The sequence below is a fragment of the Dothidotthia symphoricarpi genome (genome assembly GCF_010015815.1).
Source record: "Dothidotthia symphoricarpi CBS 119687 unplaced genomic scaffold P153scaffold_19, whole genome shotgun sequence".
NCBI lineage: Eukaryota > Fungi > Ascomycota > Dothideomycetes > Pleosporales > Dothidotthiaceae > Dothidotthia > Dothidotthia symphoricarpi.
Window position 1 is genome coordinate 35,126 of NW_022985026.1, and position 11,889 is coordinate 47,014.

An 11,889-nucleotide genomic window follows, 5' to 3' on the forward strand; every position below is an offset into this window, starting at 1 on the left:
ATACTAAAGAAGAAATATAATACTACTAAAGTATACCTCTACTTAGAAAATAGGCCTATTACTAACTCTAGCTCTTCTATACACAATACTACTGTCTACTACTAGAGGTTAAATAGAATAGGAAGCTTACTGCCTAGGTAATAACAGCTTCTACTTACTACACACTTTAGCCTATATAATAGAGCTAGTTATAGTAGAGGCTTTCTAGTAGCTCTTAGATATAGACCTCTAATATTCTAGGCTATTACTATATAAGGAGCCTTACTATACTAGTTTCTAGAATAGTGCCTAGCCTCTGCTAATAGTTCTTATACCTTATAGAGTTAAATATAGGGTTAAAGATCTAGACTATACTCTAGTTTCTTACTACTATAACTATATACTACTTACTAACTTTTACTTCTTCTACTTTTTCTATACTAGGCGTTAATATAGTAGCTATAGTATTAGTAAGGTAAGAGGTAACTAGGCTAACTATTTTTACTATTACCTTCTACTCTCTCTAGGTACCTACTAACGTTGTGCTAGCTGCCTACTCTGTATACTCTACCTTAGATAGGCCTATAGTATAAGTATATAACCTCTTTTGCTTACTACTATAGTAGGTAAGAATAGCTAGGTTAATTATAATAGAGTTACTAGCTACTACCTATACCTAGGCTTAATTACCTACCTATTCTATAAGTTTTAAAAACTTAGTCTATAGGTTAAAGTTAAAAGGAGCTAGAGGTAGAGAGATATTATAGGTACTCTTAAAAGCCTAGGTATCTATAATAGGCCCTATATAAGAGAGAGCACTTATACTTACTCTTAACTAGCTATTACTATAGTAGAACACTAGATAGAAGGTAGCTCTTAGAAAAAAGAAGAAAGTAGTATAGTTATACTCTCTAGAGGCCTTGTGCTTAAAACACTATAAACAAATAATATCCTAGATAATACTAAGAAAATAGTTTATAATTAGATTATAATATATAGTAATATACTAGATATCTTACTTAGAATATTATAGAATTATACTAAGTAAAATAAGGCTATATATAGTATATACAGCGTATATAGAAATACAATACGCTAGATATAGAAATACAATATACTAGATATAAAAGTACTAGGTAGCTAATACGCTCCTATAAATACAAGAGCCTACTCTATAGATCTTAACTTCTATTACTAGTAGAGAAACTAGGGTAATAGGCTAAGTAGTGTAGAGTAGGGTTTCTTATAGCTACCTACGCCCTCCTATACTTTATCCTCTATATTTAATAGGTTAGGGTCTAGAGTAGCTAGCGCTATATAGTCCTCTTAAAGCTGTATACCTATTATCTCTAGAGCCTCTATATACTTTAGCTATTACCTATATATAAAGGGAATATGCTTAATAGTAGAGGTAAAGTCTATATAGCCTCTTTTCTTCTTAGCTACCTGTTTCTTATATATAGGTAGATCTAGATAGGCCTAGAAAGAGGTAAGAAAGGCACTATATTCTTTTTCTAGAAGTGCTCTGTCTAGCTTTATTTACTCTGCTCTCTTACGTAGCTAGTTATTATATAGTACAATATTAACTATACTAGAATCTATAGTAGAGTAGATAAACTAGGTTTATTCTAGTATAGAGAGCTACTTAGACTACTCTTACTTCTTTATAAGTAGGTTATAGAGTAGAGTTAGCTTATTAAAGTTATACTATATAGTAATAAATATAAGCTTAGAAGCCTAAGAGTAGAAAAAGGCCTTAAACTTAGAGAGTTAGCTAGGCTCTAGTTTATAGTCTCTAAACTAGTATTTAATAATCTACTAGAAACTAATATAGAGTAGGTAGAAGGAGAGGCCTTTTGTGTACTAAAACTAGCTAGGCTCCTAGATAAAGAGAAAGTAAATATAGTTCTACTATAGGCTAGAGCTATACTAGGAGAACTACTAAGCCTTGCCTATTTATAACTAGATAGCTACTATATACATTAGTAACATAGAGGTAAAGATAGAAGTAATTTAGCTATAGCCTAGGTAGATAAATCTATTTACTAGGTCTTTACTACTTCTAGCGTAGGTAATAAAGCTTTTAAAGTTACTAGAGAAGAAGCGTAGTAAGGCTAACTTAGAGGTAATATAGACGTAGTCCTCTTATTACTCTTATAGAACTATTTATATCTACTAGTTATATTTCTTAACGTAGGCTTCTATAGTAGCTTAGTAGATCTTATGCTATAGAGAGGCGTTACGCAGGTTACTCTTCTAGGTAAGACTATTAATATACTAGCCTAGTACCTAGAGTTAGAGGTTAAGGTTAGAGCTAGCCTTAAAGGAAATATTCTTCTATTAAAACACGTCTTATAGGCTAGTATTACTAATAGTTAGTAGCTACTGTAGGTATAGGTAGATCTATAGTAGGCTAGTCTAGCTAGTAAGAAGTAGCTTATAGCTAGAGGCACTATAGAGCAGTAGCTATATTATACTATACTACTTAATAACCTACTTTATATTAAGGCCTTTTTTAAGCTTCTTAGTGTTCTAGCTACTAAACTACTCTTACTACCTCTTTTTCTTCCTCTACTTCCTAGAAATACTCTACTATATACTTCTATCTATAGTATAGTATTTTAGACTAGCGTTAAGAAGATACAGTATAGCTAAGGTAAGAGTACTATATTAGTTCTTGTCTACGTCTAGTGCGCTAGACGCCTTAGAGCCTAGCGTATACTTAGTAGTAACCTTAATAATAGACTCTAGGCAAGCTAGCTAGTAGTTTATATTTACTATTTAGAAGTAATTAAGCTTCTCTATATTAAGAATCTAGAAGAGAAGGTAGGTTATTAGTATTAGGTTTCTCTCTTCTACTATACCTTACTTACTTCTATACTAGTCTTCTAGCCTAGCTTCTTTCTACTCTTACTCTGTATCTACTTCTTAGTATAGGCCTAGGCTATCTAAGAGTACTACTAGTAGCGCTATACTGTAGATATAGGCTGTAAATAACTTATAGATAATATAGTACTCTTTCTATACACTATAAGAGTACCTAGCTTAGCTAGATCTAGAGAGTATACTCTAGACCTAGCACTTTATACTTTTATATATAGATACTAGGCACTAGAGGCTTACTTTATCTATATAGTTTCTTTCTATTCTCTATTAATACTATTCTTACAGCCTAGAGTTAGGGAGGCTAAGTTCTTCTAGAGCCTATTTTCTAAAGAAGAGGTAGTTCTTAATAGGCACTGTAAACTACTTTTTATTAATATTATAGGCCTTAATATCTACTATTCTACTAGTATATAGGTTAGACTACTTATATAGCTTAATAGTAAAAGTACCTATATCTTATAACTCTTTTATAGAATAGGTAGTAGTATAGTTCTTAGGCTACTCTAGCTTCTATAGGCTATTTCTAACCTACTTATAGAGATAGGCTAGCTTTTCTAGAATAGTATAGCTAGGCTAGCTAGTAATTACCTCTTAAGTAAGATCTACCTAGTAGTAGCACTAATCTATATAGCCTAGGCACTTTATATAGAATATAGTGTTTATTATCTAGTTAAATACATAGAAGGTCTATAGCTATAATATAAAGTAGGTACCTTAAAGCTTAATATTATAGGCCTAGATAATAAGCTATAGCTTATAAAAGATATTTCTCTAGCTATTATAGGTACTTATAATAGTAGAGTAGCACTGCTAGATATTTACCTAGAGCCTATCTAGGTTCTCTTCTATAATTAGGTTAACTAATATAATACTAGTAGTATTACCTACTTTTTGCCTTATCTCTGCCTTAACGTATACTCTTATGCGTATGTTCTAGAAGCTAGTAGGATAGTGCTATATAATATTTATTCTTACTTCTTTATATAGGGCTAAATAGATAGCCTAGTTAAATAGTCTTTCTAGTAACTTATTATCTAGGTAGCTAATAGCGTCTTAGTAGCTCTTACTCTTAATAAATAGGTAGTAGGAAAAGAATAGGTAGGTAGTAAAGTTATAGCTAGCTAAAAAGATACTATATCTAAGCATAATATACTTTATATAGTGTATAGAGGCCTTCTAGTTAGCTATCTTTACCTTTTAATCTTACTAAATAGACTATAGGTAGTTTAGATACTAATATATATAAAAAGCTATCTAGTAGATAGCAAGGCTTCTTGTTCTAAAGGTTACACTATCTATATTAAACTACTACTTAAGAGTGCTTCTCTATACTATAAGTTACTAGAGAGCTTAGAATACCTACTTTAACTTTTCTAGGCTTAGTTTTAGTAGTGCCTATCTAGAGCTAAGTATTCTATAGCTAGTAAGTAGCTTATTCTACTAGATCTACTTAGAGAGCTAAGAAGGTAAAGACTAGCTTAATTATATAGTTTTATTAAACAGAGGAAATCTAGCTAGAATAGCTATAGGTATATTATTCTTATCTTTTAGCTCTATTAGGATTAGGCTCTTAATCTGCTTACTAACCTATACTAGCGTCTATACTTCTAGTACGTTAGTAGTAATATTTAGCTAGCTACTTACTATATAAATATATAAGTATAGAGCTAGAAAGAAAGTAGTATAGAAACTTACTATATATATAATAATAGAATAAGAATATAGTACTAAGGGTATCTATTACTTCTCTTTACTTAGGAAGTAGCTTTCTTTTATTAAGTAGACTAGTAGGCTAACTTATTCTACTTAGGATTTCTACGCTGTCTACTAAAGGAGAGTATAGGCTAGAGCTATTACTATTGCCTAGGCTACTCTCTACCTCTTCTACTATAGGCAGATCTAGCTATTTATTATCTAGGTAGCCTATATTAAATTCTTCTACTTTTATATTAGGCTTAAATATATATAGGCCTAGCTCTTCTATATTTATAGAGTCTAGTGCAGCTAGTATAGGTATTAGATATAGTAAATTTAGCTATTCTTTTCTAGGCAGCGTTATATATACTTCTCCTATTAGGTATACTTTATATATAGGCGTACTAGAGGTACAGCTTTCTAGGAATAGGCCTAAAGAAAAGAAAGATTTATTTTACTAGTTACTAAGGGGGCTATTCTTACGCTGTAGTACTTAGAGTAGTAGTAATAATAGTAGTATAGAAGAAGTAAAGCTAGGTAGAATCTAGGACCTAAATATAAGATTTCTCTTTCTTCTTTTATAGTAATTCTAGCTATATATAGCTTAATATCTTACGCGTGTTAAGTTCTCTAGGCTGTCCTCTGCCTTTTTTTTAAGAGAAGGTATAGTAATAGTAACTCTAGTTAGATAGTTAAATAATAGTAAAAATAGTGCAGAGCTAGAAAGTATAAGTTAGTAAAAAGAAGATAAGTAGAATAGTATAAGAAAAGAGTATAAAAGAGATAGTTTATATAGTAGATAGGAATTATTTACTTTTTCTATTATGCCTATTAAGTAAGCTCTTAGTACCTGCTTTATAGTTTACTATAGTTACTAGTAAAGTAAAGTATAGGCTCTTAGAGTAGATATAGTATTAGAAATTAATAAGAACTAGAATATATATTACAGATACTCTAAGCGCTAATATTATTTTCTAACACTAAACTCTAGACTATCTTCTAAATAATTTTCTAGTAGTTCTTTATAATAATTTTTATAAAGGTTCTTATTAAGACTCTTTAGAGGGCCTCTTTCTAGACACTTTAGAAGACCTATAGAAAGAAGCTCTAGAAGACTTATAAAAAGAGTCTCTTAGGCTATTAGAAGAGTATCTTCTATTAGATTCTATAGAAGGCTCTTTAGGTTTTTTTATAGAAGTAAGAGGCTCTTCTAGCTTACTAGCTAACTCTTTTAGCTTACTAGCTAACTCTTTTAGCTTACTAGCTAACTCTTTTAGCTTATTAGCTAACTTCTCTAGCTTACTAGCTAACTCTTTTAGCTTACTAGTAGGCTCCTCTAGCTTACTAGTAGGCTTCTTTTATATAATCTAAATAGTTTTAATCTTTTTATCTAGGTTACTAGCTGCTATTATACTAAAGCTCTTCTAGGCTATATACTTATCTTATAGTAAGTATACGTATATAAATATAAGCTTTAAGCTTCTATTACTTCTAAGTAAAAACTTATTAATACTTTCTTTTATTACCTTAAATAGGCTGTGTAAGGATAGATATAGTTCTATAAAAGAGACTATAATTAGCTTTCTATAGCCTAGAGTACTAAAGTAGAAACTAAGAGTCTTTCTAAGCTTAGAGAAGCTAAGGTAGGTAGTAAGTATAAAAATAATTAGGTAATAGCTTTACTATAATAGCTAAGACTAGAAGTAGGCTTTTTAAATACGCTTTTAAAACTAGCCTAGGGCTTTATAGTAGGTAGAGCTCTTATTATAGTTACCTAGGCTATACTTCTACTTTATATAATATACCTTAGCTATATTATAGTTAGAGTTACTAGGTTGCTAAGGCCTTATATTCTTTATACTTTATTCTGTAAAATTCTAGAGAGTTATTTCTATTTTAACTAGCTTTATATAGGTAATAAAGGTCTAGAAGTGTACTTAGGCTATACTCTTATTAACTATACTAGTAATATAGTTAAGGTAGGTACAGAACTTATCTAATGCTTTAGAAAAACTAGGAGAAGAAGAAGCTTTATTTTACTTTCTTTATAAGGCTTATATATAGCTTCTAAAGTTCTTATAGGCGTAGTCTTATATATATAAGATCTACTATAGAGCCTATAAAGTAATAAGGCTATATAGCTAGGCTTATACTTTCTTTATAGAATTTAGTAGCTTTATATATACAAGTAGTAGTAGTAAATTACTAAAACTACTAGAGCCTAACTCTACTTATAATTCTAGCTAGCCTTAGTTTTACCTAGAATAGGTAGTATTAGAGGAATCTGTATACTAACGCTTTCTAGTAGGTATCTCTACCTTAACTATAGTAACCTTAGTAGTAACCTCTATAACCTTAGTAGTAACCTCTATAACCTCTTTTTTCTCTTTCTTTTCTTCTTTAATAGTAGCTACTTCTATAGCTACTTTTATAGCTACTTTTTCTTCTACTATAGCTACTTCTATAGCTACTTCTGTAGCTACTTTTTTCTCTACTATAGCTACTTCTATAATAACTTCTATAGCTACTTCTTTCTTAACTGTAGCTACTTCTATAGCTACTTTAGCCTTAGCCTCTTTCTTAACTATAATAACTTTCTACTTAATAGTAGTAACTTCTTAACTATCTTTTCTCTCTATAGTAGAGATATCTACTACTGTATTTTTTTCTTCTTTTTCTTCTTCTTCTTCTTTCTCTTCTTTCTCTTCTCTTACTACTTTTTCTTCTTATTATATAGTAGTTTTATCTAAAATAGTAGTTATTACTTTAGAGAGCTGCTCTTCTAATTTCTTCTCTTCTAGCTCTTTTATTTCTTCTCTTTACTCTTCTATTTTCTCTCTCTACTCTTCTGTCTTCTCTCTCTACTCTTCTGCCTACTCTTTTACCTACTTTACTTACTCTTTTATCTCTTCTTTCTCTACTTTTAATTCTAAAGGTAGTATATATTTTATAATCTAACTTTATTTTATTACTATAACAGCCTTATTATTATCTTTACTCTCTATATTAATATTCTTATTACTACTTTTCTTGCTAGCTTCTTCTTCTATAGGTATCTTTAGATTTATTTTAATAATAACTTTTACTATACTACGCTAGAAAGTAGTAAGTAGCTACTTATTATTAAATACTAAGGAGGCACTTATAATCTTAACTAATTTACCTATATTAGATATAGTTTAGTAGAGGTAAGGTAAGCTTCTATATCTAGAGTTATTAACTATTACTACCTTACTAGAGTAGATTAGCCTTAGTAGAGTTCTAGAAGAGGTAACTTAGTTATTAAGGAATACTTCTTCTAGAAGGTATTACTTTAGAGTAAGAAGAAGCTTATTAAGCTAGCTATACTAGTAGATCTACTATAGTGCTAGTTCTAGATTATAGGCTATAAATAGCTAGTTACTATAGGCTAGTAAAGAAAGGCTATAGTATTCTACTAGCTTAGTAAAGTAGAATTAGTATATTATAAACTTAGTATTATATTATTTATCTAAGTAGAGAGAAGTATAGGTAAAGTAGCTAATATAGTTCTAATTAACTTTATAAAGAGTTATAACTAGGCTGTAAAGCTAGGTTAAAGAAGTTATAGTAAAAGGTATAGATAGATAAAGGGTAAGTAGAAGTTATAGTAGACTGTTAATCTTGTTAAAAAAAGGTAGGTTATTAAGAGAATCTAAAATTTAGGTAAAGGCAGGGCTGTAGCTCTATTTAATAAGTAGGGTAATATAACGCGTTATTTTCTTATCTTACTTACTAAGAGATTAATAGAAGAAATATACTACTCTAAACCTAAAGTAGTTAGTATTTTATATATAGTTTTAAAGGAGGTTAGAAGGAGGCGTAGATTACTAGTATTTTACTAAATAACGTTATATTACTCTTATTACTTTAAAGTAGCTAGAAAGAAGTTAAAGCTAAAAAATAATATATAGCCTATATAGGTTTAGATAGGCTAATTAGCTGTATAAATTCTATTATAAGGTGTATAGATATTAGCTCTGTTTATATAATTTTTTAAAGAAATTTCTATTCTTATACTAGTATATAATATACACTTATAATAAAAAAAGTATATACTAGGGTAGCTATAAGATTCTATTATATATTCTTCTAAATTAAGGTACCTATTTTATAAGATATAGAAATCTAGTAACCTCTTTAAGAGAGAACTTCTATAGGCTTAGGAGTAGTAGAAGCCTTTTTATTATTTCTACCTTAAAGTTATTAATAGTAGCTATTATAGAGATAGCTCTAAGAGGACTTTACTTTTTAAACTAGAATTCTAGCTTAAGAAAAAGCTTTAGAGTAGCCTAAACGTAAGAGTAATAGCTATAATAATAAATAAAATACTATAGTAAATCCTTCTCTTTAATAATAGTACTATTAAGAGATAAGGTTATAACTCTATATAGATTAAGAGCTACCTTATTAAAGGCTTTTTATTATTTTTTATTTAGTTTATATATAAAGCTAATAGTATAGACTACTCTCTAGGTATTTATATATTAACATATCTATATATTACTACTAGAGTAGGTATACTTAATATTATTCTAAAGAGTATATATAGGTAGATTAGCTTTAGAGCTTTCTCTTATTAAGATTACTCTTTCTAAGATAGAAAGAAGGCTAGTAACCTCTCTTATCTATAAGTTTACTACTATACTAATCTCTATCTATATCTATCTTATAATATTAAATATATATACAGCTTACTAGCCTACCTTAGGAAGTAGTTCTAGAGAGCTAAACACAGTACTACGTATATAATTATTTATAATTAACTCTAAATACCTTAACTACTTAGAAAGAGTAGAAAGAAAGGCCTATATAGCTATAGCCTTATTATTATCTTTAAATACTGTAGTAGTTTAACAGATTTAGAATAGGCCTAGGCACTAGAGGTAAAGAATAGCTAGGATAAGGTTACTAAATATATAGGAGTTTATTCTTATAGAAAAGTTATACTAGAAGGGTCTTATAATTCTTAGAGTATCCTAGTCTATAAGGAATTTAGTTATACTTATATAGGAGGATTTCTAAGTGTATAGTCTATTCTTTAGTAAACACTGCAGCCTAGTAGCTATTAAGTAAGTAATCTTCTAGATAGAAAGAATAACCTTAAATATATAGGCCTTATAGCTATTTATACTATCTAGGCTATTATATCTATCTAGAAGATATTTCTAAGTTTCTTAGTATAGCTTATATATAAGACAGTGTATTACTAGTATCTATACGCTCTTATATTCTAGTAAGTCTATACTACCTATAAATATAAGATTAACCTCTAATTAAATAAGGGTAATCTCTTTCTATAATAGTATATTAGTAAATACTCTAAAGAAATAGTAGATAGCTAACTAACTACTTATAGTATATATATTAGAATACTTTACTAATTACAAAGATAGCTTAAAGCTAAACTAGTTATTAACTAGATATAGAATAGAGCTAAGATCTAAGAAAGGTAATCTTTACCTAGGTAATCTTTAACTACTTATAGAATCTAGTATAGATCTTGTAGGTATTTAAAGAAGAATATATACTTAGGAAATAATAGGCTTTAGTAGACTTAAAGAGGCCTTATAACTCTTATTTATCTAGGCTTATTCTTAAGAAGGTATACTTAACTATAGAGTTATAGTTATTTACCTTCTTTAGGTTAGAGTATAATGTTCCTAAGAAGTAGAATAATTTCTAGCTTAGAACTATTTTTTGCGTTAAGCTAGCAGAGTTCTAGAAGGCCTATAGCTTAGTATTTATTATATTAGTAGAGGTATATATTACTAATCTCTGTAAGTTAAACTAGAAGAGCTTATTTAAAGTATAGTAGTTATAGAGAAAGGTCTCTATCTATAAGGACTTAAAAAAGCTACTAGCAAAGATTTAGGTTAGCTACTCTTATACTAAAGTTATAATTATAGAATTTCTTATTCTATATATTATTATCTTTTGTAGTTATTCTTAGTTATAGGGATAAGAGAATTAGTATCTCTATCTATACTATTACTCTAGTACACAAGATTAATATTAATATTAAACTCTTCTAGTTAAGACTAATTAAAGCCTAAGTAGTTACTAGAGGAATTATTATCTAACTAGTCTAAAAAGAGAGAGCCCTCTTAAAGAGAATAAAAGGTTAAAAATAAGAGAAGCTAGGTCTAGAAGATAATAGTAAGTAACTAGTATAAAACTTAGAGCTAGACTAACTCTTTAACTTTATAGAGTAACACTATTTATACTTCTAAAGAAATCTACTATTAATATAGAGTAGCGCAAAGACAAAGTAAGAAGGGAAGCTTTCTCTATAATAGCAAATAGAGACAGGTTAGCTATAGTTAAAATAGTAATAATAAGGAAAATAAAAAGAGGACGCAGAAAGTTAAATAAACTTATTATATATAGGTATAGTCTACTAAGTAACGCTTATATTAGTAAATTAGCTTTTAATTATTTACCTTAGTTTATTTATTATAGTTTACAAAATAAATAAAGAATATTAATAAACAGATATAAGTTAAAAGATAAGTTATAATAGTTAAGAAAGATATACTACTATATTACTATATTACTATTAATTATAGACTTATAATATATAGTTAAAGATAAGAAGATTATAATCTAGGCTTTTAGAGTATTATAAGTAATATTTAAAGTTAATTAATAATTAATAAACTACTATATTTTAATCCTCTAGTTTAGAGGTTAGTATAAAATAATCCTACTAGAGCTTTATCTAATATAGTTATTATATTATATAAAGAATAATATTTAAAGAAGTAACTTTAAGGTTATCTTATAATCTTTAAAATCTATATAGATCTAGATATTAATACTCTTACAAAACTAGTAATATTCTAATAAAGATATTACAAAAGAAGTTAGACTAAGTTATAGGTAAATAAAATAGTTTAATATACTATTTAGGAAGTATATAGATTTATTTAGATAGGTAGATAATATATAAGATTAAGTAATTATATAGTTAGTATATAGTTACTAGAAACGCTTACTAGTAACTACGTATTAACTACTTCTACTTCTAGACTAGTTCTTCTACTAGTCCTTTAAGCCTGCTAGTAGGTTAGGGTTAGCAGATAGGTAGTAATACTTAAAAATAAAAGGGTTATATTTTATTACATAGAAAGAAGTGTATTATTAGCCTCTATATAGCTACCTAATTTTTACTGCTAGCTAACACTAAATATATAACTAGTATTACCTTCTATTTCTTTTTCTTTAGCTTAAGCTAGTAGAAAGAGGTAGTTAATACGTAGTTACTAGAAATATTTACTAGTAACTACGTATTAACTACCTCTGCTTCTA